The sequence below is a fragment of the Buteo buteo genome, chromosome 23 (assembly GCF_964188355.1).
Source record: "Buteo buteo chromosome 23, bButBut1.hap1.1, whole genome shotgun sequence".
Lineage (NCBI taxonomy): Eukaryota > Metazoa > Chordata > Aves > Accipitriformes > Accipitridae > Buteo > Buteo buteo.
In genome coordinates, this window is record NC_134193.1 from 15,876,244 (window position 1) to 15,901,819 (window position 25,576).

Below are 25,576 nucleotides of genomic sequence, written 5' to 3' on the forward strand. Positions count from 1 at the left end.
TTATTGTGCTTGCTCATAGTGGAAGGAAATGAATCTGCCATCCTTTCTCTCACAGCTTGCTATTAAGGTGTAACACGCACATGATGCCTACGCCCATCCTGACCTGCATTTGCCCACAACTGAGAAATCACTCATATCTGCCTGAAATGACACCCACCAGCTCCACTTAACTCCTTGGGCACCTCTGAGCTGTAGGCCCAGAGGGAAGAACTGGGAGGGAACGGCCGTAGGCTCCGAGGTCATGGACCACAACACTGCAGCACTTCCAAAAATGCCTGTGAGAAAGGGGGTATGGGTCTCTGAGAGGTGACCTTCCATGAGATTCAGCAGAGACACTGGACAGATTTGGGTCGGCTGAAATTCAAAGCTCTGTGGTCATGTGCAGGCTGGTATTCTCTTAACATAAAAACATGAAAGTGTTGCCTCCATAAATATTTCTTAGTACCTTCAGGTGATAAAGAGGAGCAGCTCTAGATGCCTTGGCCATGTTTTGTGGCTGTGGAAGAGCAGGTGGGAAAAGGCAGGGGAGAGACTGCTGAGATTCCAGCCCTTGCTGGAACCGTGTCCATCAATCACACGGTACAGTAAAACCTGATTTGAACCCAGCTTGTGGCACAAACTCTAACACAGGGACCACAAAGCATAAAATAGAAATCAGGAGCAGAGGCCGCTGGGTTTTGTTGGAACATTATTGCTTAGTCTTGTTTCCAGTCACTGCATCTGTATAACAACATCACTTCTATACCATGTAATTAGACACTTAATTTATTAAACAGCAACTGTAGTAAGCAGAGAGCAGGAGATACACTTATCTTCTGACAGAGGAAATATGTTATGGGGGAGCGTATACTTTTCTGACTCAGCCTGAGCTGGTTCCTAACAGGCAAAGCCTTTGAGAGGAAAATGTTTTCTTCGTTTAGACTTCGAACCAGCCCTCAGGAGAGCCGGATTCTGCTTGTGCTGCCCTGCCACAGGTCTACAGCGTGACCTTGGTCAAGTTGCTCAGTCTTGCTGTCCCTCACTTGCCCTGCGTAAAATGAAAACAATAATCTGGCCTTTCTCCCTCACGTTACCTAGTTTGTTCAGCTTTTCTTGGCAACTTTTCCAGGAAGAAGCTGTGCATCTTGTTCTGCTTCTGTCGGGCTCTGAGAGCACTGTGCCCCCACATCTCTCCATGCTCCCCAATAATAAATGTCTTTCCTTTCAGCAAGGTCAAAGGAGCCGATTTCACAGACTGTCAGAAAAAGGCAGCGTGTTCTGAGGTTTGCATCTTCCAAGGTGAGAGAAAAACAAAGCAAATGCCATCGTTCCAGGTCCTCAGGAAGAAATTGTCTCAGCATGAAATTCAGCCAACAAAAAAAACCTATTTCTGACAAAGATGAAAATGATGATAGCCTGCTTACTTGCCCATGGGAAAACACACGAGACCCAGGTCTTCCAGCCTTCATAAGCCTGAGGCTAAAGAAAATGTTATCTCTTTATTGAGGCCTAATGTACTGACAACACTACAGTATGTGAAACAAAATGTCCTCCAGTGATTCCCTAGTAAGCCCCACTGAACAGCTTGGCTGCTAGGGTCTTTGGCTGAAGCCCCATAAATTTAACGTCTGGTTTTGCACTGAGTTCAGTGGGCCTTAGGAGGACGCTGATACATGGAAGTGCTCAGCACCCATGAGAGCAGATACGGCCAGTGAGAAGGGTATGTCCTAGGTGCATGAGAAACCAAAGCTCCCTTTGATCCTAGGTCCTGGAGGATATTCAGAACATAAATCATTTTCTCATCCATTCTTCCTATATCGTGTTAGCAGACCTACATGGTCACAGCTGACCATGCTGGGTAAATAATCTAATGTAATTACAGGGTAAAGAAATGGCAAATTCTCTTCTAAACCAGAGTAGAGCTTGCATCTATTATTTATTAGAGGCAACCAGCAGAAGAGAGCAGGTTACGTGGTAATTACTTTTTGACCTCCTGGAGGTAATTGCATAATCATTTGCAGAGAATTGCTATTACAGTTGGGTGAATCCTGCAAGCCATTTTATGTGAACAGTCATTTGAATTTTTAAACCAATTTCCACCTAACTATGGAGTTCTGATAAGGTCATCCACCACCCCAGTGTCTGAACAGCTTTTTTCCCTGCCTTTTTTGGGGGCTTTGTGTTCTTCAGATATTAAAGTAAATGAGCTAACTGGCAGCAATATTCGTATCTATTTGATCAATCACCCAGATAAGCTTAGCCCAGCCTTTCAGTGGTTGGAAACTGCTCACAGGTTTTAGACCTGGGCAGAGAGACGTGGTTCCATTTCTGCTGATACTGTCTGTAGGTCAATGTCTGTGGAGTTTTCTTTCTGGAGTGAAAATCAAAGTGCTGAAATTCTCCATGAAAATGCAGCCTCTGATGTGATCACCTCCCCAGGACAAGCAGACTTTGAAATAGGATCCAAGGGCGATGAGCTCGCTTGGCTTGCCTGTGTTGGATGCCCAGGTCTCCAGCAGCTCAGAGGCTGCCCTGCCAAAACCTGGGAGCAGGCACTAACAAGACATTTGCTGGAAGCTGTACTAGGTTTGCCACAGCTTTAGCTCCATCCTGAAACAGGGATTTGTGACACATAGGATGACTTGGCCTCTGGACCTTCCTCTCTCTCTCCATCAGCTAGAGAGGGAGCCAAAAAGACTAACTCAGAGCAGACAGCCAGAGTTAGGCAAGACAACTCTCACTTCGATTTCTCTTTTAGTCTTCTTTACCTCTTCCCCCAATTTTATGGTTGTCCTGGAGCCAGGCCCTAGAAGCTCCAGTACTGGCTGTTCTTCTTAAATTCTTGAAACTTTGAAATAACTGTACTTATGATTGAAGTTACCATCAGGGTCCCATCTGGAGAAGCAATATTCAAAGCATCAAGGAGATCATTGCACAGTCTTCAGTGACACACAAGTTTTTTTCTAACACCCCTCTCAGTCTGTGACTCCCTTCATCTTACCTTCAGAAGCCATGGAGACCCTGAGGGGACATCAGAAACCCTCCAGATGAGAAGTTTTAGCCCACCTGAAGTTTCTGCGTACTGCTTACCCTGCAATGGTTGAGACCATGCTGTTTTAAAATTTATAGTGTAATTGATTTCTTTATAAATCATTCAGCTCTTATTATTTATTAATTCTTCTGTCAAGGTTAATTTGAAATACTTCTAAATAAGGCTTCCTGACAACACCTTTGTTTATGAGATTGACAGCATGCCAGTGCATGCTTCTCCATCGTTTGCAAAGGCAATCTGCACAGGCTCATGTCCCTAGAAAGGTGATCCCGCTTCATTCCACAGAAAAGATGCAATGCAAATCACCCACAAGCCCTGCAGTTGTTTATCATTAATATTGCAGAATTGGACTTCTGTTGTCTGGACAGGATTCAGATTAAAATGTCGTGTGTGAGGAGGAGTGTGGTGGACAACTTGCTGCCATAACATTTGCAGGTAGTCAGCCAAACAATGCACCAGGCATGAGTTCATCTCGTATGTGCCTGAAATTGTAAAGAAACAGTGAATCGGGATTTTTCAGATCATCTGAAGTGCAGCAATTATACTTCATTCTGTTGGATTTTAATATAGACAGAGAGACAAATATTCAGTGGGCACTGCTCATTGAGACCAATCACCCAAAACCATGATATCTAGAAATAGCAGAGCTTAAGGTAAAAACTGCAGGTGAGGACCATCAGGAGTAAAAAAAGCATGAATATTCATGGTGTATTCTGCAGATCCGGGTGATTAGTTGGGAATATGCCTTACTACCTGCCTTTAATGTTGCCTTCCTTCTTTGGTTTAGCCTGTGAGCTCCAGACAGCAAAGTCCAGATGTCTTTTAATATCTGGGAAGCACCTAATGGTACCGTAAGAGCAGTCATAACTGCAGACATTTTGCACCACTCCATGTGGTTCATCACGCTCATAAACTGCTGATTCTTACGGCTGCTGTCTGGTGTGTGAATAGAGAGTCTTGGCTGTATGATTACATTTAAATGACATCCGCCGCGTGTGTTTTCTTTTAGACCGGTAATAGTTCAGGTTTCTCTTCCACGACAACAGTTCTGCAGCTGAGAACTGCAGCCTGGGTCCCTGGATCTGCACTTCTCGTGCGGGGGCTTCAGCAAAACACCGCCGGAGCGTTGCAGGCTGAAACTTGCCTCTTTTCCCCAGCTCACGCAGGAGAGGCCCATTTGTCTGCCGCCTTTGCGCGTGCAGCTTGGATGCTCCCCTTAATGTGTTTTTTGTTTGTTTGTTTTCCTTACTGTAGGCTGAATTAGTACAAACCTTTCTTGGAGTTTTGACTCAGTTTAATGAACAATTAATGAACAGGAGTAGAACGAGCACAAACAGACTGTATTATGCATAGGTGAGAAAGGCGGTTTTACTGGATATCCCAGTGCACCCAGGCTGGTTACTGATTTCTACTTCACCGTGCAGCAAAAGTGCCCAGAGAAGTAATTATTTTGACTTCTAATTCAATCTTCCTCTACTTGAATTCTGTTCATTAGAATGGGATTGTGTGAAAGGGACCACAGCGCTAGCTGGCATTAGCTGTTGAGATAGAGTGAAAGGTGACATAAATGCAGGATTGCGCCACATAGCTGTAAATTTAAATAATTTAACGTGAGCCCATGTGGATCAGCGTGAGCTGGCATGCCGTGCTGCCAAGGGTAGGGGGTGAGGTGAGGACAGCCAAGGAAGAGGAACAGCATCAGACAGTAACTTGAGAGACGGGAGGGGAGGAAGGTGGTGGTCACAGACTCAGTTTAGGAACTGAACTGACTTAGTAGGAAAGAGATTCCCGATCAAAGCACTTGAAATAGGGCGTTGGGTAGCCCCTCACACAAGAGGGTGTGCTACCTAGGGGGTTTATCCTGACCCAAAACAAGTCCTTTCCCTTCTCAGTGTTTTTGTCTTTTCTGCTCGGGGTTTTCAAAGCATGCTAAGGAGGTTAGGAACTGCACTCTCTGGGATGTGGATGTCTGGTCCTTTGAAATTTTAGGCCTAAAACTTCAAGGCCTTCACAGCAGGAAAAATATCTCCCTTTATGTTTGGGGAGCACCAGGCATCGCCAGACCCTGGTATCAGAGGTTGCTGGGCATTGGATAGCACAAATAAAAAAAAATAAAGCAGAAAATGTAGCACAGTGCATTTAGAGGTTTGGGGGTTTTTACATAAAATTTTACTAATGTCTTAAATTACATCCTTTTTCCACAAACATTTTCTTTAGAAAATTTCACAAAACATGAAACTGGCCAGTCGCACAAGGTGTTTCCAAGTTATTCACCTGGTACAAATAAGGGCTGAAATATCACAGCATCCAATGAATAAATTATTTGATGAGTGTTATCCTGCTAACTCCATGCACATCTCTGCAGAAAAGGAGCTCGGATAACCTTGTGTTTTCTATGTTGCTGTCCCTCACCCCTCATTGCCCCCCATTCTTCCCATATAAAGCCCTCTTAGATAAGAAGAAAAGATGATTATTAAGATGGGAGCAGAAGAGCATCCACTCAAGGAATACCAATGAAGCAGTATCTTGGTGCATACATAAACTGAGCCCTTTTCCAATAAACCATCAGATATAGGCAAAAGAGTGACAAACAGTAAGTGATTCCTGTCATCAGCAGAATTCACGTGGGAGCCTCTGGTAATTGGCATTTTCTCTCTGCAAAAGAAAAGAGATTTAAAGATTTGGTGAATGCCTAACAGTGTATTACAGGCAGCCAACATCAGTCAGCAGTGATCTGGACTGGCAGCAGCAAAGGGATGGAGGAGATCTCTATAGAGTGGAGAGCTTGCCCAGAGAGTGTGTGATGAGCTCAGGCAGGAATTTATGGTGGATGAAGAGCCATTATCGAGGGACAACTTTGCAGACTGGAGCCCTGGACCAAATCCAGAGCTACAGGTAAGTGGCTGCAATGCTGCTAACATCAGTGGTGTTTCACACCAGCTCTGAATTTGGCTACTTTTCTCCACACGGTAGAAGGGTAAATGGCTTGTGTTAGGGGAGCTACGGTATCATTTGGAGTCAGTTTTAACAAAGTCCTACTGACAAACACCCACAAAGTCCATCTTATTCATCACAGACAGAGTGGTTCATATGCCTGAGGAGACAATCTGAAGCATCCCTTCTCCCACAATTAGCTTGAGAGCTCCCCATTTTCACTTAGGCAGTAGATATACAAGTTCTCTGTGGGAAGGGGAGAGCAGCAGGGACATCACAAGAGCCCTGAATCTGGTCGTAACCCCTCCAGCCCCACAGTGAGCTCAGCTGCTTTCTGGGCACAGCTCTAGAGGCAGTGGTAGGGAAAGGACAGTCAAGAAACAGGGTACGATAAATCAGTAAAATCACTTTATGGTACCACATTTCCAAGGTAACATTGTAGGATAGCAGTATTCTTTAGAATTCTTATTTTGCTCATTTTCATTAACTGTAATTTCCAGTAGCTTCATTTTGTAACAGTTATCTCCACTGGCATCAGCAGTCCCCGCATCCTGTGTTTGTTCTCTCCCTCTGTTTATTTTGCTAATCTTTTTTTTTTCCTTCTTCCCCATTACTTTCTTTGTAAGTAATATTACAGTGAGGTAGAGAAGAGCTGGCCATCTGAAAACTGACCTCCTTCAACCCAATTCTTTTTCTTCATTTTAAAATTAAAACAGAAAACTGAGAAATGGTATGACTGGATTTATTTCTCTGTCTTGCTGCTGGCTGGCTGTGTTAGCCTGGTCAAAACTCTGTATCCATCTCCAGTGAATTTGTGACTTTAAACAACCTACTGTTTTGATACCACTGTAACAGGAAAATATTCAATAAACTGGACCTAATTGTTTGCATGTACTCACTCAAATTGGGGGTCAGTCTTTACATACTGAGTAAGGAAGCTCATGTACATACTTTGGTTTCAACCTTGAACCTTGGTCATTTCTGTTCCCTCCCAAGCATGCCCACTTTGCAGTTCTCTGTATTCCTGAAATGACTCTAAATCACACATCGTAAGGTGAAAAAGATCATAAAGGAACAACAAAGGATCAGCAAACATAAAATAGAAGAATGGCAGCCTCCCCACCTTACACTGCAAAAATCAAAGGGAGTTTTCAAACAGCCCCATTTCCAGTCAGCTGGAGATTTAATTCGCACAGTAATTTACTGTGTCTGCACTTTTTCTGCCCCCCTCCCCTTCCTCCTTCTCTTCTTCTTTTTCTCAATAGTTACTTTTTTGTTGGCCTATAATAAGAGGAACCTAATGACTGAGCCTTACATGCAAATAAGCTTTTCCCTCCAATGTGTGCTGGGCAAAGGGGGAATGATAGGGGAGATTCATTGGGGGGAAAGCCATTTATTGCAAAAGCTTTTGTATTGTAAAGTAATACTAGTATTTCAAGCAAAGGGGACAAGTTCACATAGAAAATTATGCCAACTGAGACTGTTTGAGTCTGCAATTTTCTTTGCATGCTGTTGGGGCCAGTGATCACTCTGAATTTGTGGGCGTCTGTATCCAGCCCAGCACTTCTGTTTTCAGGGTAGTCCAGTAGCAGCTCTTGTTTGTTAACTGTTTCCTCCTCTGGTGAGTGAGGTGTTTTCCTGGTGATTTTTATTAGATAATGGCTCAGTGGGAAACTGAGCAGAAGAAACATTTTCATAATTGATGGCTCAATTTCAGTCCTGAAAACACTCAATGGCTTTTTCAGCCTCACTAACACTGGAAATTATTAGAAATTATAAACTGAGATGTGGCTGGAGCATATCAAAATGGACAAGTACCAAAAACCACAGGCTTGATGGATTTCCACTTGGCAGGGAGGGGGAGATATGTGCAGATTCTTGCAGAATTTCACAGAATTAAGCGTGAGAATAATTCTTTTCTTGGAAAAAAATGGGTGTAGGAGTGCCAAGCTGCAGGGCTGCATCAGGAGCAATTATGAAGTTTGATATGTAAGGAAAAATTAAGCTTAAAATAAGGATTATCATCAGAATTTTCAGAAGAGATTTTCCAAAGGACCTGGTTACCCTCAGACAGACGAGGACTGACTTCTTCTCTCCCCTGACTGTGAGTGCTACTGGACTTTGGTCTCAGCTCCTAGAAGAAGACCCACTATGTTCTGTATCTGTTCACAAGCATAGGGAAGGAGAATCAGAGAGGCAACCTGCAATTTTGCTCTTGGCCACATGTATGTGATTTTTACTAAAGCAGTTTATGCTGTCCCAGGTGGCGTAGCACGCTGAACACGTTGACTGTTTTTTTATTTTCAAAAGGCTAAAACAAGGGTTCAGTGGGACCTTCAGGAAGGAGGTGGAGGTGGTAAAATCTGAAGGACATACAGATATCTACTGAGCATGTGAATATTTTGTTTCCCCCATCTTCAGGACATGCTCTGGGATCTATATATCATTCTCCTGCAGCAGTGTAACCTGGTGTGTGGAGCAGCAGGTCCCCTAAAACAGTGCTCCTCAAACACCTGAATCCTAAGTGTCCCATAACCTTACCCAGAAGGAAGGAAGGAAATCCATGCATCTTCCTGGATACTGCAGTCCCAGAGACTATCACTTTTAACTAAATAAAATTTAAGATACAGGTTCATCTGTTGCCCTAATTTCAGCACATTGAATGCTATACTTCAGGAGGAAGGAGGGGTTATGATAATTTCAAGGACCACCTTCTAATGTTCTCTACCAGTGGAGATTTAGTGATGAATTCCTGCAAGAGCAAATAAATCCAGACTCACCATGTCACACAGAGGGGGTTTTTTCTCTCATAGCACTTCTGAATGGTGGAACAGCTGACGAAACAACACATTTCTATTTTCCATGCTAGCCCTAGAACTCATTGGCAGCTGCTTGACCACAGCCATCCCTGTACCATTGCATTTGCTCTGCAGCCACAGCTAAGTGCCAGCCTTTGTACGTTCTGTTCTTTCAAGGACACACAAGCAAGGGAAACTGCCTGCCTCCAGGCATCCCTTTCTGAAAGGCAAAGTCACCATAGAATGCCTCACCATGAGTATATCCTTCCTCAAGGCTGAGATTTTATTGCTGTTTTATTAAATTGCCCCAGGACAATATCACTGCCCTGAAAATGATGTTAGGAAAGTGTTTGCAATAAATGCACAAGGCAGCACTCTGCTGCAGTGATGTTATTTCTGTTATGCACATGCACCATGATATTTTATCACGACTAGAGTCAGCAAGAGCAGAGCTGGTGGAGGTCCCAGGGATGTTTATGAGAACATCAACCCTATGGCACTGTGAGGAGAAACTCCATCCTGGAAATGGCTTCATAGCAGGAATCATCTCCATTGATTTCACTTTAATCTGATAGCATCTATTAATCCATTTTACCAGCTTGGACATGCCTATCATTACATTACCGAAGGATGAAGAGATTAAGCACTAAAAAGTGTCAAGGTGTGTCTTAGTTATGCTGCTGATGATGGGAAAATATGTTATAGGTTAGCTCCTTTGAAGGAGCTGTCTTCACCTCTGGTTTCCAGGGGCATGCCCTGCTGCGTCCTGCTCACCGGAGGTAGAGACAACCTCTCCGAAGAACATGTCATGCTGGATGCCACTGACTCCATCCTCCACAGCCATGGAGCAAACATAATGGGTCATAGAAAGGTCTGTATTAAACTGATACAGCCAACCCATAGTTAATTCAGAGTTTTTATGATTAGAAGCAGAACTTCCTAGTTTAATGTTTCTATATAGGCATCAACATGAGGGGTCATTGATTACTTTAAAAACTAGGGCTTTTTCTTTTTTTTTAAATTGGATAGCTGCAAGCTTTGCTTTCTTTTAATGCAAATGATCTTTATTGGACCTGCTGACATTAGAAACCATTGCATGCATTCTGAATCTAGCACAGAGGCAGAGAAAATAGAATATTGCATCAGCTCATTTTATGAGAGCTCTTTAAACTGGGAAGAAAAGAAAAAAAATTAGAAAGAAAGAAAAAGAAAGGAAAACAACCACAACCATAACAGAGGATTTGCTGGTTCTCTGTCCCCTGGCATTCCCTCCCTCCTCCCTTCTCCCTCCTTCCATTTCCATCGCTTCAGGGACTTACTACAGCCATGGGATTAATGGACACCTAATGTCATCTCTGCTTTACAGCCTGGAAAGTCTCTTGTGTAGTTTACATTGATTTTTCTTTTCTGATGCATTTGCAGAATCTGAGATACCGATGGTGGGAAACATAGATAAAGAGGGAAGACGTGAGAAAGAGATACATCCTCTGCCTCATGCTCCCAGTACTGAAAATGCTTCTAGACTTTGGAGCCTGCAGATACTTCCAGCAGCAAATACCCACTTACTCTTTCCTGCCATCATAGAGGACATAGGAAGGGCAGCAGTGATAATCTTGCTCTCTGGTGAGCTGGTGTTATCCATCACTCAGGAACAGATAGGGAATGCATTGCCTTACAACAATTCCCAGTGCAGTGAGGTCTCTCTTGTGTGGTTTGGCACTATGCTCCTTTTTATTGTAGTTCTATTTTTATTATAATTGCTATTAGCAAGACTAAGGTAATTGCCCAGGATCTTCTCCATAAGTGAATGAACACAGTGGTCATACTCATGGGGAAGCTAATACCTACCCTCTGGCTGTGCAGAAAACATGGTGTTAAATGCAGAAGAGCGATGGGCAAATCTCACAAGTCTGAGTGATATCAGAAATACTAGGGGAGGGCTAGGACCAGGGTTTTTGTGAAACTAGGCTTTTGCTGGGTCGTCAACCTCCTTGTGCAATACTCAGCATCACGTCATCCCCAGTGATTCTGCTCCGATCAGGGAAGGCTGCTGCTCTCTACCAAACTTTACCTCTCTACAAAGGGAAGAGTCAGAAGGTGGGAGCACAGCCTGCTTCTCCATTTGATGGTATCACTCTCGTAATGAAGTATTGAAGTAAAGAAAGGCTGCTGTACTATGCACCTATGGGGTGAAATGACCTGCAGGCATGTCAGCAGGTCAGATCAGATCGGCTTTGGCAAGAAGATTAGTAGGGTATAAATTGCTCCACGAGCCTACTCACAGTCCCCAAACCTGCAGTAACACTGCAGTACTTGACAGCTCTGCAATATTTTGTTTATTAGCATCATGCACAGGTGTCACCCATCAGTAATACAGAAAAGATGGATGATCTTTTAGTTAAGATGCTAAACGCTGCCTGAAGCCAGGCTGTTTTTTAGTAATAGTGACAAAAAGAGTGTCAAAAAGAACAGAAGGAAGATGCCATCCTGTGACCATGTCTCTCATCTTCAGCATCTTTGGTGTCAGCTTTGTAAAGCTGTTGGAACAGAAGATGGAGGAAAGACTGGGAATGATGCTTAAAGCTAACCCAGCACCAGCTGGGGTCCATCTTCCACTGGCTCAGTGGATGAGTGAACCCTCTGAATAGAGAGTTATTTCTTAGTCTGCTTTAGATATCTGTGGTATCTTTAAATATCTTAGAGGTTCCTTAACAGACAGTTTGGACTCCCTGTTAGGTACCAGTTTAAGTGTGCAGCAGAGATAGAAAGGGAGGAAGACTGACGCCATCCCATGTCGTTCGCTCTTTGCCATGCCACTCTGTGCGAGCGAGTGACACGTTGTATTTCAGGAGCAGCAGGAGCCATTTGGCTTTGAGCAATGGTGTTGCTCAGGTGGTTATGAAGGCATCTCATTTCCCTTCAAGTACCCCATGATGCAGTCTCATTACCACAATACCCTACCGTATCATGCCAGCATCTCAAGGCAAGTGGGTCACAAGGCTTTTTTCCCACTCTGAGCTCCCTGTTGCAAGCAGTTCTTCTCACTCTGCCATGAAAGAGAGTAAATTGTTGTTCAAACAAGTGTGACCCTGTGCTTTGCTGTCATCAGGACAGCTTTTTAGAAGACATTTAATGCTTAATATGGACCTCTTGACAAAAATGAGCTATTCCTGCCTGGGCTCCTGACAGACTGCTGGAGAGTCTCAGGAAGAACAAAAGAGATTTATCGGTAAGAAGGTTTTCTGCTACAGGCAAGGAAAAAAAATAGGAATGTAAAGAGCAAAAAGCAGGAGAATGAAAGGAACCCTGGTGATAGGTCCTGCTTCCTATCCAGCTGAAGAAAGAGACTTGCAAACATCGAGATTAATCTTGGGAAATAACTAGTATCTTAAGTTTTCATTGCAAGAAATTACATGTTGTCATCATGATTATTTATTTATTTTTACTCCAGTTAATAACTACATTCAGGAAATTAAAAGGAAAAACGGCATGCAGTTCTGTTGGGAAGACTGTGAGGAAACAGATCAGCAATCAAGGAGAAATAGTATACATACCTCAACAGCATTGTTTCTTTTCCCATGCATATTTTCACGTTTAAGGGAACCTGGGTTTGTCTGCTGTGTTTTGCAAGGCTGGATTTCATCCTTTTTTCAGGTCCCTATACAAACATCAGCTGTTTGAGGTGGATCCTGCAAACCTCCAGAGTTTCTTTTCTTCTGCTTTTGAAATTCTGAAAATTCGTATTTTTATTCATTATTCACCTCTCCCATTGTTTCACTGTGAGCAAGAAGAATTAGGCAGTGCCTTAGCTGACTGACTGCACAGTACAAACAGTGAAGAGAGTTTTCCAATAGTCCAAAGTCTAAAATCTTTACCATCCTGTGGAGTGCATCCAGAAGAATAAAGAGAGGGAAGAAATCTTTTAAAGGACTTGGTTACCTTAATACTATTCACTTCAATGGAAATTTGACCTCTAAACTCCTCAGGTATACTTTAACAATTGCACCCTACCTGCATGCATTATTGGGTTCAGAAATAATAAAAGAAAGGAAGTAAATTTTTAATGAACATGATTTACTGCAATGTGTTCAGCAACTGACTTGCAAAAGCTGTGAGGTGATCCAAACTCTCTGCACCCTGGGACATGGCTACAAGAAAGACTGGATGCTGTAGAGAGCCTGAGATGGATGGGCCAATAAATATGGTGCAAACTGCTATCCCTTCCCTGAAGTCAGGGTAATGATGTTGAATTTCATCTCTTAAGAATCTGTCCTTGAATCGTCAAAAGTTGCTGGAAAACTGCTAAGAAAACTCAGACTTTCTCCACCAGAGAGTAGAGGTGTTCAGAGATTAAAATGTTTGACAAGGTTCAGATGTTCACAGTCCCATGCAGGGAGAGAAGGTAAGTGTCAGAGGTCTCCACAAAGCTGGACTTAATCTAGGGAGGATGGGACCACCCATGGCAAGTAGAGCGGGCAAAGAGAGAGAAAGGGAATCTCTTTCTGACAATAATTGATTGCACATAGTGTTAATCTTCTGCTCTGAACTGCCCATTGCAGATCCAGAGTAGAGGGATAGACCTCAAGGATGCTCCCCTGAAAAAGTTCAATGAAGACCATAAAAGCCACCAGCCTAAGCAATGAATGCTTTTCCTGAGGACCAGAGGTTTGTCCTTTCACAGTGTGAGCCCTCCATTTCAGCTCGTGCTGTACCAGTCATCAGACTAGACAAGTCCAGATATAATGCTCTCTTTATTGTTTTATTTTTACCACAAAAGCACCTCAGAGAAATAACCAAGGATCAACACCCTGTCACATTAAACATCTTAAGGAAAGAGCATAGAAAGGCTAGACTGTGCCCCAGAGATCTTACGATTTAATTGAAATTCCAGGAACACACCTAGACTTGAGGAAGGGCTCAGTTTGTTGTATTATTCTGCAAACCAGTTTTCTCGTATTCACCATGAAAGTTTCCTTCTTCACTTCTCTGTTCCAAGTAAAGTCCTGCTTTCTTCCTTCCTTTTTTTTCTCCTCGAAACACAAGAGGAAAAGAGAATGAAAGGTGAGAGCTGATTGAGTGAGCAACAGCAGGGGTAAGAAATGAGTATTTATCAATGTACCTCTCCTTTTAAAGCACATCAATTCTGAAGCTGCTGACAGAGGTCTTGCTGTAACTGCTGGAAGAACCTCCAGGAGCTAATAATTTTATGTTCAGGCTTATGTAAAACCAGTTTTGATTAATTATTGATGCAAAGTTAGGAAAATGAACATTCGCTCTGCCTTGGCACAGCCCTATCAAATAAATGAAGCTGCGGCTGCTGCACAGCATGCCGTTCGACCCCCCATTCCTGTCTAGCGGCTCTTTGTTAGCAGGGGCAGCCTGGGTTCCTCGTGGGGGGCAGCGTGTCCCCTCCCGTTGCAATGTCCTTTGGAGAGCATGTTTTCAGGCTCCTGAAATCTAGGAGAAACCATGCCAGGCATCACCAGCTTTCCTTATCCGCCTCAAGCAGAAGTGGACCATATTCCCTTTTGTGTAATCACTGAGCTGGGCAAATATGCCTCTTTTTTTAACTTTTGCCTTAAGATTAGTGCCTGAAACGTCTGTCTTATTTTGCCATTGCTTTGTGCAGCTGGCTGGGGTTCAACTGAAGGCACAATGTTCCCATGTCCAGCATAGCACTCCTGTGGGCTCCCAAACAATGTACCCGTGCACAGAAAGCAGTCTTGACAATAACTGCTTAGCACATTCAATTAAATTCCATCTAATTAAATAGGTTCAGCAGCACAAAGACTGCAGAAATGACTGCAATCTCATGCTAGATACGTAGCTGCAGAGCTGCAACACATGCTTGTAAAAGGTGCAAAAAGTACATTTAACCTTCTTTTAGTGGAGTTGCCCCTTGCAACATAAAAACCTCTACAGCGCACATATATCAAAGGGCTACACTTAAACTTCTTGATACTGACAGTAAGAGTCAGACCCAGAGACAGATACACACCTCTGGTCTGTACACATCTGTATTCCCACCCCTTGCTAGACACACACAAACCTCCTTTTCCATTCTGCAATACCATTTTTTGGCTGGATCCATCTCCACTGGTTTGTGTGGGGCTGCACTGGTCACAGTGGGAGCCATGGGAGGTGGAAAGGGGAGTTTTAGCAACTGCGTCTGTGTAACCAAACAGCCCAAGTCATCTTGCTCATTAATGAGCATGTCATATAGCCCTGCTCTTCACTTCATCACTTTCGTGTCCTTTCCAGAGTGATGCCATTTTACATCCCGCAGCCTTTTATAAGCTCCTGATGTCCAATACAGATAGTCTCTTCTTATCATCTTTCTCTTTTTCTTTTTAGCACTCCTGGCTTCCCAGAACCATTTTCTAGGGCCGGCTTTTTCATAATGGTTTCAATTCTTAGCTCCTCACTCTTCCAATTGTTCTTTACAGATATGGAGGGTGGGGGACTTAAAAGCGCCCTGGTTTAATTCAGCTCCCCTTGAAGTCACTAGTATAGAAAAACTGAACTGCACATTTCCATTGATTTCAACAGGGGAAGAGTAAGGCAAGTGCATTGGGCTTTAGAAATTCACCCCCTTGATATTTTCCCATCACCCTGTTCCCTGTCATTAGCATGCTTTGTATCACTGCTCCCAGTTCTGCTATAAAGTGTGCTCCTATTTTCATTCTCTCTCACACCTGTCCATCTCCATGCTTTAACATGTTTGAATTTCTTTTTATGAATTTTGTAGGACTGTAGCCCTGTCTTGTGGAACAATTACTGCTGCTTTGTAATGGAGTTTACACTGAGTTATTCTCAAACAGAGCTTCATTTGCCTAGGAATATATCATACAGCCATATTATGGAGACATCACCTGCAGCTAAGTAGCATGGTTTTCTTCTCTTGGACAGTCAACACTATTACCCTCAGAACCAGAAGCAAAATTTTAATGAGAAATTTTCAAATAAAAGGTTGCTTGACATTATAATTAACATGAGCTTCATGTATGCACTATTCTGTTAGAGGAAACTAAATTGGGGCAGGTTATAACGGAACTTGTTGCTTCTCCTTCTATTTCCTAACGTCCAATTTTGTAGTGAAGTAGTGGAGAGTATGTCTTTAACTGAGCGGTGGATGGTACCAGAAGCTTTGTACTATACCCTAAGAGCGGTGATGACCAGTCCACCCTTATCTCTACAAAGTTAGATCTGTACTCCCAAAGGCCAGCCTGGAGATCATCCTGCAAACTTTCCTTGTAAGATTTATCCTGAGAGGCACATGGTTTCCCAGCCAAATGGAAAAGAATCCAAAGACCTGAAGCCAACCCCTTAGTGCAGTCCCACCACTTAGGTGTTTTATTCACCTTCAGTGTACTCCCATGCAACAAAACAATGTCCTATGTCCAGCTGGACCTCAGATGATAGAAACTTTAATGGGTGTAGAGACCTGAAGCTACACCAAGTCAAAAGCCATCACCGGTGCCGTTCCCACTTGCTATTCTCATTGAATATAACCTAGACACCAGATCCCTTGTCTGAACTGAGGTGCAGACTTATAAAAATGGCTTGTGAGGTCTTATTGATCACTCCTCTCCAGGCGGTTGTACAAGACTTTCTTCCCAATGCCCAAAATTATGTCTGAAATCAGTTTAGGGAATGAGCAAGTCTTTTAATTAAAACAGTCTGTTATGATGAATCTGTTATTACAAAGTCTTACCTATGTAAAACATTAATAATACAAATTTCATTTGTTTATGTCAGCACCAAGCATTAATTTTTAATGGCAAAACGTATGAGTTATGAAAGGCATTAATGCAAAACAAATCACCAACTGAGAAGGGAAAGGAAATCCATTTTTTAGGGTAAGCTGTGGGAATGAAATATTGTTGTGGTTCTAACCAGGGAAAAAATATTTCTTAGGACTCCAAGAGCAATTAAAAAACCCCAGTGAAGCCTTGGGGTTTATCATCATGCTTAATATTAGTTCTATATCCAGCAAAGTTTGTGTCCATTTCGTCCAGCCCATACCTTGATGCCATCTCTGAGGAAGCCTTTTACACAGAATTACTCTAATTGCCATGCAACTGCCATGAAAGCAGATTGGCTAGGTACTGCATAATAATCATCTCACTGCTGCGAGTGAACGAGATCACAGAGAGCCCAGAAGTTAGTCATGCTCACTTGGTGGGCCAAATTCATCACAGATGTAAATGGGAGGCACTCTGTGGGATTTAGGAGTCACTCCTTCTTACGCCAGTGATAAATTAACTCCAGGCATTAATTGCCAATTCGTTCTTGCAGCTTATGATTATAAATCTGCAGGATAAATCAATACCAGGTCGTTTCTGAAAACGGACAGTAAGGGAGTTGGTTGGGGTGGGCTGGTCCTGGGTCTGAGCAGAGCAACTGAGAAATTGTAGCTTTTGATAGGACTTTTGCTTCTGCAGTACCTGGCATCCTCACATTTAACCCTTACTCTCACAACATTTTCACACCAGGGAAATGCTATGAAGCCCTGGGCAGAGACAAAATGGAAAATCCTCAAGTGCTTTGAGACCAAGTCTCACTGGTACTAGGTCAGCTCTTTAGCAAGGTTTAAGATGGCCGGTTAAAAGGGGTTGTGGGCAACACAACCCCTGGTTCCTCCGTCCAAAGCAGCCAAGAGCACCCTTTACCACACTAGTAATCTCCCTGATTTTCAGTGAAATTGTCCCGATGTGTAGAGTGAGGCCACGTCTCCTTTTCTTATCAGCATGCTGTGGGAACCACGGTTGTGAGGGGTTTGCAGAATGCCCATGAAGCCTAGAAATAGCATCTATGCATAGCATCTATGCATAGCATAGGCACATCGGGACCCAAAATGTTGTGATAACAACAGTCAATGGACTGGTGGCTGTGCTCTGCAACAATGAGGGACCCAGACAACAGATTTCAGCAGTGGGGTAGTGTGAGAGTGGCAAAGCAGGACTTGGAAATCACTTGGCTCCCGCTCAAAGGGCCTTTAGGAGCCACACGGGGCACTTCCCTGGAACAGCATGATTAACATTTCTTTTCGCTACCAGTCTAGCTGTAGCTGTTAAAGGACTGCTACAGAGCTAGAGGTTCAGGACGCCATTAGTTCTTAAGCTTTATGGAACTAGACTTTGCCTTTTTTCCCCTAGTTAAGACTTCAGCAATATAAGCAATACATCTTGTAGCTTCCATCTCTCTCCCACACTCTTCCTTTCCCTCTTTCTGTCTTTCTTTCTTGTCTCAGTCTAAAAATGTTGCTGATATTAGCAATAAAGCAAAAATTTAGTATCATCCTACAGGGTGCTACAACAAACTGCCCCTTCGTTCCATCGATTCAACAGGCCTGAAATATAGGAAGGCATCTGAGGGGGGAAAATACAAGATGAACTTTGCAGATATAAATTCTGTAATACTGGATTTCTCCTAACACATTTCAGGGCTGTGTTGTGTCGCACCAGCATCTCTGTCTCTGATGCTACAGGATCTCTGTTAGCAAAACAATAGGTTCTTGTTGGTGAAGCATTTAGAGCAGGCTGCGGTATTTCATCTCAACAATAGCCCCAATATTACAACGCATGACACATCCACTGCTTCGTGCCTCCAATAGAGACACAGCACCCAGCCTGAGGGTACCAGAAACCTGGCTGGAAGCAATTTAAGGTTGTTTTCTTCCTCCCAGCATCAATGTGTGAGGCGACATAAATATAAGAGAGGTTGTGTCTGTAGGGGAGAACTTGCTGTACCAGGCATCAAAGACTTGATAGAAGCAATTGCAAATATTTGGGACATGTGATGCTGTAATCCATTATTTCTTCTCCCACACACACATTTCCCCTCTAATCTGAAAGTATCCATTTGGCAAGGTTATAAAATAATAAAATCTTAGTCTTTTTCTCTTTTTGGATACTTAGCAAGTTCATTTTTGAAATTCATGACTTGAGAAATGAGATTCGGTTTACCACACCACATTCAAAAAAACTATCAACTTGCCTTTCCCTTCCTCTTGAGGGGAAGAGTCCAGATGACTCTGAAAGGATTTCTTATAAGGTCTCAGTCTGGCACTTTTCATGATGTTGCATTCATATTACAAATGAAGTAGGCAATTGCCTCCATGCCATCCTCTTGCCACTTGAAATTAAAGCCAGAGCGGGAGCAAAACAGAGTAGCTCATTGCATTGTTCTACCACTTTAGGAGCTGGCTTTGACCTTCAACATCCTTTCATTTGAGATTATGGCTAATTTAAAATTACATAAAAGAGGACAGGGGTAGTGCCTGCGTGTGGTGTAAAATACAGTAAGATATGCAATAAATGATATTTGCATTCTCTTTAACAACAATTTGCACATAATCTGGTTGCTAGCTGTTAGTTCTGTAAGTGAAGTCTCATGGCCAGGTCCCTGAGCCAGGTACAAAGATGATGAGCTCATGTTTGTTGCAGGAACAGCATGATAAAATGCTGTTCAACATGATGTCTCTCGTGTTAAAATGATATCAAAAGCCCAATGGTCAACCAGCAAATCGAAAAGACAAAAACACGCATTTTTGGTGCCACTTTTTCCAGAACTCCAAAAGCTTTTTATTTCTTAGAAATGAGAGTGGAGGGTGGGGGAAAATGAGCAGTTTCTGGCCTGGGTTGCTCAAGCTACAGTCTTCCTTGAAAGGCAGCACAGAACTGGTCCGTATGTGATAAAGTTTGTGTATAATCAATAAAAAGAACTTGAGATCTACTTGAAAGAGGAAAAGGGTCGGTGTTGATAACCTTCACAATTCTTTTTATTTATTATTAATACCTGCTTGCTGGAACTCCAGCAACAAGAAATAAGGAATACTAGGCAAAACAGAGACTCCTCTCTCTACTCTCTCCACTCCCATCATCCTTCTATCTACCCAGCTGTTTTATTTTTCCTCTAACTCCATTTCTTTCAGTCTATTGTTATTGAATCTTCTGGGACTGTGCTTAAGAAACAGTGAGTACCTTGGGGCAGCAAAACACAAGTTTACAAAACAAGTTGTATTCAAGAATTTTTTCCGGAACTGCCAAGGGGAACAACTGTGGGAAGGGCTGACAAGTTTTTTAAATTTCCTCATCTGCTAGTGTGGAGAATGCCTCAATTCCACTGCCTCAGGGAAAGGACAAGTTATGTCCCTCACTGCAGTGTCCAGTGACAATATTTGTCCCAGCGGTGGGTGCTTGTGATGTAACAGGACCATGTTTTGAGAGGGAGTGAAGAGAACCAAGTGTAGGACATATAAATCTCTGATGTGTGTTTTTTAAGAAAGAGAGTTGAACCTGTGGTTGGAGAAAGCTATCAACCCCACTACCAGCCTACCTACTACTTCTGAGCTCAGGTAGCTAATGGCACCTCTGCATGGCCTTTTGCAAACACGAAAGCTGTGGTTGGGCTCAGGGCCAGCTGGAAGTTGGATGGTTGCTGCCAGGTACTGAGCCACAGCTCATTTTAGAGCATCCACCCAGCTGTCTGTTACCTCCAGTATGTCCAAAAGTTTTGGGACCCACCCCGCTTTCTTCAGACAGGTACCCGTTGCAACAAAATCTCACAACTGACTTTTCAGACATACTGGGCTGAATGCTTAAATGGTCTCATTTAACATGAAATAGGCAAAAAGTGGGTCATGTCCATCTGTAATAAAAACCTTTCTTAAAGGTAAAATAGGCTTTCTGAGGTTCTTTATCAACCAGGAATGTCTCCAGGCACAAGACAACTAAATAAATACCTTTAAAAATTATATACTTCTCCAAATTCAGAAGATCAATCAGATTCAGAGCCTATAAATGCTGTAGGGTTTTGGTGGTTGGTTTTAATGGAGGTAGGAAGGGAAAGTTTCTTGATTTGGGGGGAGTTTTTACCTTGCAAACTCTGAGAAGCAGAAACCAGTCAGGAGCACTGACAGCCTTTGTGTGAAAATTCTCCAGCAGATTTACTGCTGGTGTTGTCCCACAAATGGGTTTCGTTTACCCAGTGTGCAAGCCAATAACACACAGAGTCAAGGTATTTTCAAATTAATTTCATTGATATGCATGAATGGGTGCCTGTCTGAAGACAGCACACCCTTGTCTCAAAAAGTGTCACATTTATATACTTAACTAATACATATTCATTATTATTTTCCTCAATGATTGGTTCTTTCTTTTTCGCCCCTCATGTAAATTAGTGTGCAGACTCTGCCTTCTTCCTTCATTGTCTTCTTTTGAGTAGGTGGTATCACTTGAGTAGGTGGTCAATGAGTCGGTGGTCATGATCTCCCACTGTAGGAATTACCTTTTACCTACTTCTTCCCTAATCTTGGCAGTTCCAAGCGGTTCTTCAAGGTTTATTGACCAGACCACAATCCATTACCTTTTCTGACATAAACATAAAGTTCCGTTGTCTAGTAGTTAGTTCCTAAACCCTAAATCATGTCTAGTTATTGTTTCCCTATTTTAAATATTAACTGATGGGAGCTGTACACAGGACTTGAGCAGCTCCCTGGTTATTTCAATCGTATTTTACATATTAATTGATAACACTTGGTACCAAGTAAATTGTTTCAAATTTTGCAGTCTTACAAAATAGTCATGGGTGAGAATTTGAAAAAGGCAAGTTTCTTCCTCTTTTATCCTGGATCAGTGCTCTGGTTATCCTCTTGCCATGGCAGGGCAATTGCCTCCAGTTTTACGTCCTCTACTTTCACTGGTATCAACTACCAGAGCTACGTTTCCCTCCATCAGCTGTTTCATATAGGAAAAATGCTCCCATGTAAGGTGTTTGCCAATAATCATCTTCAGGTTTTCTTCATTCAGTTATAGCCCAGAATGATTTATTATAGTTATTTCAACTGTCCCTACCCTTTGGCGCTCAAATTATTCTCTTTACTCTTTACTATTATTATTTGTATTATTGCAACTTCTAGTTGCAGACCAGAACAAGAACGTGCTTTGCATTTTTCACTGCCCTGATTCCTGTGTGGGTTGCCTCTTTGTTATTTCACCAAGGGACAATGTATGTATAAGCTGCAATTTTCCAGTATAGCACAGCTGTAATTACCTGTGTAGATACAACACTGAATTCACAGGCATATGCAGTATTTCTTCACATGGATGCTTCATAGTATTAATATGAGATTAAAGCATCTGATTTGGGGTATCCACATTCTGAGCTGTGGGGGCTCAGATTTCTTCCCCCACTATCTTACAAGCCATTGCTTTTAACAGCCCCCTCAGGATTTCTTCTATCATCTGACACCCTTTCCTACATTACACTAACGTGCCCTGGGTTGTTTCTTGTGAAGAAAGGAGGGCAGCTTGCCCAAGAGCCCCTTTGTAACCAAATCAGTTCCTTGGACTTGTATTCTCCTGAGTCAGTGGTTGCTATAGATGTCATGGTCATCTAAATGCACCTACACCATATTTTGCTGTGCCTTGAAGGCAATTCATAGCCCTGTGAAAGCCAGGGGAAAACCCCGTTGCCTTCATTTGGCCACAGACGAGACCCTAACCGGCACTTAAAATTGTCAGCACACAGGTGAGAAGCTGTTTAGCCAACGAGGAAGACACTGCGATATCAGATGCCATTTGCCACTTGAAAACATAAAAAGCACTTGAAATGTGATCTGCCCATAATGTGATTTCAACACTGCTGTCTACTGTTTAGTACTTACTTTTAACTTGAATTTTTACCAGCAATTTTAAAAAACTATTCAGTTTTAATCTCATAGAAAGTTTAAAGCAATTTTTTATTAGTGCATAACTCTAAAATACCACTTTGGAATGAAGAATTATCTCTCAAGTACTTACTAGATAGGCTTTACTTTACTGTTAGTTAATCTGACAGTGTTTTATTAATAATCAGCTCTTTTTGTATTGCTATTATGCATTTTTTTCTATTAACGCACTTTATATCTCTAGCATCACCATTATAAAGAAGACTGTGAAATATCTCTCAGATATGCTGTGTAGGAACAAAGTGGATAAATATTTCTAACAAATCACAGGCACTATTTTTTGTTGAATTTTCTTGCTGTTAATAAACAGTGAAATGTTTAATACCAAATTTAAGAAATATTTTTATAGGTGGAAATCAGATTACTGTACGGTCTACATCCACTGTAAGGGAAGAGGGAGTGGGTACTCTTGTTTTATGATTTTTGCATCCTTGCTTATGATTCATTGTTCGAAACCAGCCCACAGCTCACTGCCTGTGCTCATCTTCATTTGAGTACAATTCTGTAGCAGGAATAGAACAGGCAAAAGCTTGAATCAGGTCTTCTTCCTCTGTTTTAGATTATTTATCCCTGGATATAGTGCACTGTCTTCATTCTTCATTCATTTAAACCCAGTCCAGAAATTAATGATAAGTAAATTAATGATCATGTTGAATTTAATAGGTTTATGCAGGCGGTCTGTGGTAAGCCTGCTAGTTTTACAGAGCACAACTCAATTCACTTTAGTGATTCACACCAGCATAAGTGAAAGAAAAACAGGCTACGGAAATCCAGTCTGAACACGGGGGGCTTTCAGCTTTTCATTAACCCATACGTTTGACCACTTGAGTACATTTGGGTTACTTCATTGTCTACAGTGTTTGCAATCACTTCCCTGAAGTATAATCTGCAACTGGAGTTAACACCTTATTTATGCCTTCCCCCTTGTCATTAAGATTGATGTGGAGTAAAAATGGTGCTAATATTGATCCTTTTGGCATTCTGCTCGACAGTGTTTTCAACCGTGCTTACTGTGCCACTGATTTCTTACCCTTCCTTTGCTGTCTGGCTGGCAATTTTCCATCTCTGTCGATACCCATCATGCTTTGGAGAATTACTTGCGAGGTGCATCTCACATGTCTTGCAGAAACCTAAATAAATGCTGTCTCCTCCCATGTTCATTTTCAGAAGGCTCTTACCCCTGACCTCACATTGAGTTGGACCCACCTACTGAGTAATCAAGTGCTGCTTTGCACACCTAAATATCTGGTGGGACATTATTTGCCTACAGTCATGTATGAGGCCAAGGGAGAGCTAAGACTCAAGTAGTTTCCCCGTCCATCCACAGGAACAGAAACTGGGCAGACTCAGAAGTAATTGCCAGTCTCTCTCATTTCCTCCTTTTAAGAGTAGTACCATCTGTGGGACCCAATTTTGATCTCGCAGTTTAAAATCAGAAATGAAACAGTGACAAACCATCCAGCCAAAAAAGTTTCCCAATTTCACTGATCACGTCCTAGTGATTTTTCATTTTTTACCTATGTCAATAAACTGTATCTCCTTTGAGACGCAAGACTGTTGCTCACCTAGATGCTCTGTTGTACCCATAAAGGGTGAACTCTGTTATAAATATTTAATTTAAAACTGATTCTGCAGAGGCTAAACTACCTGCCATTACCTCCAGTAGAAACCCTCCTATTGACTTCAATGGGTGATGATTATTAAGACTGAATTCTTACCACATGAGACCCATGAAACTGTAAGCTTTCCAAATCAGGCATATGTGTAAAACCAGAATCTGCATCTTGGGAGAATGAGCTGAGTTCTGCTGGGCATTTTAATGCCAAGATAGATAAGTGAAATTATAAATGGCTCAAACCAACACTTCATTAAACTGGCGCAGAGATTTATGGACCCTCAAGAGCACAAGGTTTTTACCACCTTTGAAAACATCAAAGAAAATGAGAGAAATAACTTTTCAGCCTAATCCTCATGACCAAAAGCCCTGCTGAGCAGTCTAAACAAGAAGCAAACATATCAACACAAATGGGAACTGGCTTCTGAAAGGAAAGTTTGATCCAGAGAGCTGGATGATCACTAGGAGGAGTGATCAGTAAAAAGGAATTCCACTGTATTCAATTTAAGTATCCGTTTTATCTGTTCCTTATCAACAGCTCTATTGACAAGGTCTTCATTGCTTCCTAATTGTTTGTCCCAGGTTTTTTGTGCTTTTCTGTGAAGGGCTAGTTTGAAAAGAGGAGTTCAGTAGCTCGGCTGTGTTACTTGTAACTCAGCCATCATTGATTTTATTCCTTTTCTAGTTTACTAAAAGGCCTGCTTTATCTCTGTTACAACTCCCTCCACATAGCCCGCAACATTTACTGCATTCTTAAAGCTCTTTCTTATTCAAAACTGTCATTAATTTGTTCCACATACTTTGATCTTCCTCATACTTTCCACTTCTTCGCTTACTTCTAGCTTTCAGCAGCCTGGAGAGTGCTGGTAGGATAAACAGCAGAGATGAACCCTTCTTCCTCGTGAAAGCACTGCTGGGAGGCTATTTCATGTTTGTTCAGCAGAAACCAGACCAAGATGTTCATCTGTCACTCACAAGCCTTATGGACTCTTCATGGTGTTTATCTGGTCTGTCTCACACAGGACCAGAACATCTCTTCTTGGGTTTCAACCCGCAGGGTGCAAATGTCGAACCGCATCATTGCCTACAATCATACCACTCGTGAAAACTTGTACCAGCAATAGTTGGGCAGGAAAGCCCTCTCTCTCCTCTCTGTGCAAAGAGCAGCTCTGTTGCAGAGAGGCTCTGGTACATGCACACGGAGCAGGGACTGTGAGTACAACCGCAAAGGGATCGGAGATGGGGCTGTACGGCAAAGGCAGCACAAGAAGAGCTGTCGGCACCTGCCCACTGCTCTGGCTTTGCCTTGGTCAGCAGCCCTGCAAGCAGTGATGCAACATACAATGTAAGACCTCGGTTCTTTATTCAAAACATTATAAACGAACACCCCAAAAACCAATGCCCTAGAAGCTGGATGCAGAAGAATTTTGGTAGATATTCATGTATAAACCCTTTTGTATCCATGG